Below are 5876 nucleotides of genomic sequence, written 5' to 3' on the forward strand. Positions count from 1 at the left end.
ACCCTAACCCTAACCCTAACCCTAACCCTAACCCTAACCCTAACCCTAACCCTAACCCTAACCCTAACCCTAACCCTAACCCTAACCCTAACCCTAACCCTAACCCTAACCCTAACCCTAACCCTAACCCTAACCCTAACCCTAACCCTAACCCTAACCCTAACCCTAACCCTAACCCTAACCCTAACCCTAACCCTAACCCTAACCCTAACCCTAACCCTAACCCTAACCCTAACCCTAACCCTAACCCTAACCCTAACCCTAACCCTAACCCTAACCCTAACCCTAACCCTAACCCTAACCCTAACCCTAACCCTAACCCTAACCCTAACCCTAACCCTAACCCTAACCCTAACCCTAACCCTAACCCTAACCCTAACCCTAACCCTAACCCTAACCCTAACCCTAACCCTAACCCTAACCCTAACCCTAACCCTAACCCTAACCCTAACCCTAACCCTAACCCTAACCCTAACCCTAACCCTAACCCTAACCCTAACCCTAACCCTAACCCTAACCCTAACCCTAACCCTAACCCTAACCCTAACCCTAACCCTAACCCTAACCCTAACCCTAACCCTAACCCTAACCCTAACCCTAACCCTAACCCTAACCCTAACCCTAACCCTAACCCTAACCCTAACCCTAACCCTAACCCTAACCCTAACCCTAACCCTAACCCTAACCCTAACCCTAACCCTAACCCTAACCCTAACCCTAACCCTAACCCTAACCCTAACCCTAACCCTAACCCTAACCCTAACCCTAACCCTAACCCTAACCCTAACCCTAACCCTAACCCTAACCCTAACCCTAACCCTAACCCTAACCCTAACCCTAACCCTAACCCTAACCCTAACCCTAACCCTAACCCTAACCCTAACCCTAACCCTAACCCTAACCCTAACCCTAACCCTAACCCTAACCCTAACCCTAACCCTAACCCTAACCCTAACCCTAACCCTAACCCTAACCCTAACCCTAACCCTAACCCTAACCCTAACCCTAACCCTAACCCTAACCCTAACCCTAACCCTAACCCTAACCCTAACCCTAACCCTAACCCTAACCCTAACCCTAACCCTAACCCTAACCCTAACCCTAACCCTAACCCTAACCCTAACCCTAACCCTAACCCTAACCCTAACCCTAACCCTAACCCTAACCCTAACCCTAACCCTAACCCTAACCCTAACCCTAACCCTAACCCTAACCCTAACCCTAACCCTAACCCTAACCCTAACCCTAACCCTAACCCTAACCCTAACCCTAACCCTAACCCTAACCCTAACCCTAACCCTAACCCTAACCCTAACCCTAACCCTAACCCTAACCCTAACCCTAACCCTAACCCTAACCCTAACCCTAACCCTAACCCTAACCCTAACCCTAACCCTAACCCTAACCCTAACCCTAACCCTAACCCTAACCCTAACCCTAACCCTAACCCTAACCCTAACCCTAACCCTAACCCTAACCCTAACCCTAACCCTAACCCTAACCCTAACCCTAACCCTAACCCTAACCCTAACCCTAACCCTAACCCTAACCCTAACCCTAACCCTAACCCTAACCCTAACCCTAACCCTAACCCTAACCCTAACCCTAACCCTAACCCTAACCCTAACCCTAACCCTAACCCTAACCCTAACCCTAACCCTAACCCTAACCCTAACCCTAACCCTAACCCTAACCCTAACCCTAACCCTAACCCTAACCCTAACCCTAACCCTAACCCTAACCCTAACCCTAACCCTAACCCTAACCCTAACCCTAACCCTAACCCTAACCCTAACCCTAACCCTAACCCTAACCCTAACCCTAACCCTAACCCTAACCCTAACCCTAACCCTAACCCTAACCCTAACCCTAACCCTAACCCTAACCCTAACCCTAACCCTAACCCTAACCCTAACCCTAACCCTAACCCTAACCCTAACCCTAACCCTAACCCTAACCCTAACCCTAACCCTAACCCTAACCCTAACCCTAACCCTAACCCTAACCCTAACCCTAACCCTAACCCTAACCCTAACCCTAACCCTAACCCTAACCCTAACCCTAACCCTAACCCTAACCCTAACCCTAACCCTAACCCTAACCCTAACCCTAACCCTAACCCTAACCCTAACCCTAACCCTAACCCTAACCCTAACCCTAACCCTAACCCTAACCCTAACCCTAACCCTAACCCTAACCCTAACCCTAACCCTAACCCTAACCCTAACCCTAACCCTAACCCTAACCCTAACCCTAACCCTAACCCTAACCCTAACCCTAACCCTAACCCTAACCCTAACCCTAACCCTAACCCTAACCCTAACCCTAACCCTAACCCTAACCCTAACCCTAACCCTAACCCTAACCCTAACCCTAACCCTAACCCTAACCCTAACCCTAACCCTAACCCTAACCCTAACCCTAACCCTAACCCTAACCCTAACCCTAACCCTAACCCTAACCCTAACCCTAACCCTAACCCTAACCCTAACCCTAACCCTAACCCTAACCCTAACCCTAACCCTAACCCTAACCCTAACCCTAACCCTAACCCTAACCCTAACCCTAACCCTAACCCTAACCCTAACCCTAACCCTAACCCTAACCCTAACCCTAACCCTAACCCTAACCCTAACCCTAACCCTAACCCTAACCCTAACCCTAACCCTAACCCTAACCCTAACCCTAACCCTAACCCTAACCCTAACCCTAACCCTAACCCTAACCCTAACCCTAACCCTAACCCTAACCCTAACCCTAACCCTAACCCTAACCCTAACCCTAACCCTAACCCTAACCCTAACCCTAACCCTAACCCTAACCCTAACCCTAACCCTAACCCTAACCCTAACCCTAACCCTAACCCTAACCCTAACCCTAACCCTAACCCTAACCCTAACCCTAACCCTAACCCTAACCCTAACCCTAACCCTAACCCTAACCCTAACCCTAACCCTAACCCTAACCCTAACCCTAACCCTAACCCTAACCCTAACCCTAACCCTAACCCTAACCCTAACCCTAACCCTAACCCTAACCCTAACCCTAACCCTAACCCTAACCCTAACCCTAACCCTAACCCTAACCCTAACCCTAACCCTAACCCTAACCCTAACCCTAACCCTAACCCTAACCCTAACCCTAACCCTAACCCTAACCCTAACCCTAACCCTAACCCTAACCCTAACCCTAACCCTAACCCTAACCCTAACCCTAACCCTAACCCTAACCCTAACCCTAACCCTAACCCTAACCCTAACCCTAACCCTAACCCTAACCCTAACCCTAACCCTAACCCTAACCCTAACCCTAACCCTAACCCTAACCCTAACCCTAACCCTAACCCTAACCCTAACCCTAACCCTAACCCTAACCCTAACCCTAACCCTAACCCTAACCCTAACCCTAACCCTAACCCTAACCCTAACCCTAACCCTAACCCTAACCCTAACCCTAACCCTAACCCTAACCCTAACCCTAACCCTAACCCTAACCCTAACCCTAACCCTAACCCTAACCCTAACCCTAACCCTAACCCTAACCCTAACCCTAACCCTAACCCTAACCCTAACCCTAACCCTAACCCTAACCCTAACCCTAACCCTAACCCTAACCCTAACCCTAACCCTAACCCTAACCCTAACCCTAACCCTAACCCTAACCCTAACCCTAACCCTAACCCTAACCCTAACCCTAACCCTAACCCTAACCCTAACCCTAACCCTAACCCTAACCCTAACCCTAACCCTAACCCTAACCCTAACCCTAACCCTAACCCTAACCCTAACCCTAACCCTAACCCTAACCCTAACCCTAACCCTAACCCTAACCCTAACCCTAACCCTAACCCTAACCCTAACCCTAACCCTAACCCTAACCCTAACCCTAACCCTAACCCTAACCCTAACCCTAACCCTAACCCTAACCCTAACCCTAACCCTAACCCTAACCCTAACCCTAACCCTAACCCTAACCCTAACCCTAACCCTAACCCTAACCCTAACCCTAACCCTAACCCTAACCCTAACCCTAACCCTAACCCTAACCCTAACCCTAACCCTAACCCTAACCCTAACCCTAACCCTAACCCTAACCCTAACCCTAACCCTAACCCTAACCCTAACCCTAACCCTAACCCTAACCCTAACCCTAACCCTAACCCTAACCCTAACCCTAACCCTAACCCTAACCCTAACCCTAACCCTAACCCTAACCCTAACCCTAACCCTAACCCTAACCCTAACCCTAACCCTAACCCTAACCCTAACCCTAACCCTAACCCTAACCCTAACCCTAACCCTAACCCTAACCCTAACCCTAACCCTAACCCTAACCCTAACCCTAACCCTAACCCTAACCCTAACCCTAACCCTAACCCTAACCCTAACCCTAACCCTAACCCTAACCCTAACCCTAACCCTAACCCTAACCCTAACCCTAACCCTAACCCTAACCCTAACCCTAACCCTAACCCTAACCCTAACCCTAACCCTAACCCTAACCCTAACCCTAACCCTAACCCTAACCCTAACCCTAACCCTAACCCTAACCCTAACCCTAACCCTAACCCTAACCCTAACCCTAACCCTAACCCTAACCCTAACCCTAACCCTAACCCTAACCCTAACCCTAACCCTAACCCTAACCCTAACCCTAACCCTAACCCTAACCCTAACCCTAACCCTAACCCTAACCCTAACCCTAACCCTAACCCTAACCCTAACCCTAACCCTAACCCTAACCCTAACCCTAACCCTAACCCTAACCCTAACCCTAACCCTAACCCTAACCCTAACCCTAACCCTAACCCTAACCCTAACCCTAACCCTAACCCTAACCCTAACCCTAACCCTAACCCTAACCCTAACCCTAACCCTAACCCTAACCCTAACCCTAACCCTAACCCTAACCCTAACCCTAACCCTAACCCTAACCCTAACCCTAACCCTAACCCTAACCCTAACCCTAACCCTAACCCTAACCCTAACCCTAACCCTAACCCTAACCCTAACCCTAACCCTAACCCTAACCCTAACCCTAACCCTAACCCTAACCCTAACCCTAACCCTAACCCTAACCCTAACCCTAACCCTAACCCTAACCCTAACCCTAACCCTAACCCTAACCCTAACCCTAACCCTAACCCTAACCCTAACCCTAACCCTAACCCTAACCCTAACCCTAACCCTAACCCTAACCCTAACCCTAACCCTAACCCTAACCCTAACCCTAACCCTAACCCTAACCCTAACCCTAACCCTAACCCTAACCCTAACCCTAACCCTAACCCTAACCCTAACCCTAACCCTAACCCTAACCCTAACCCTAACCCTAACCCTAACCCTAACCCTAACCCTAACCCTAACCCTAACCCTAACCCTAACCCTAACCCTAACCCTAACCCTAACCCTAACCCTAACCCTAACCCTAACCCTAACCCTAACCCTAACCCTAACCCTAACCCTAACCCTAACCCTAACCCTAACCCTAACCCTAACCCTAACCCTAACCCTAACCCTAACCCTAACCCTAACCCTAACCCTAACCCTAACCCTAACCCTAACCCTAACCCTAACCCTAACCCTAACCCTAACCCTAACCCTAACCCTAACCCTAACCCTAACCCTAACCCTAACCCTAACCCTAACCCTAACCCTAACCCTAACCCTAACCCTAACCCTAACCCTAACCCTAACCCTAACCCTAACCCTAACCCTAACCCTAACCCTAACCCTAACCCTAACCCTAACCCTAACCCTAACCCTAACCCTAACCCTAACCCTAACCCTAACCCTAACCCTAACCCTAACCCTAACCCTAACCCTAACCCTAACCCTAACCCTAACCCTAACCCTAACCCTAACCCTAACCCTAAC

Source organism: Microcebus murinus, chromosome 6 (genome assembly GCF_040939455.1).
Source record: "Microcebus murinus isolate Inina chromosome 6, M.murinus_Inina_mat1.0, whole genome shotgun sequence".
NCBI lineage: Eukaryota > Metazoa > Chordata > Mammalia > Primates > Cheirogaleidae > Microcebus > Microcebus murinus.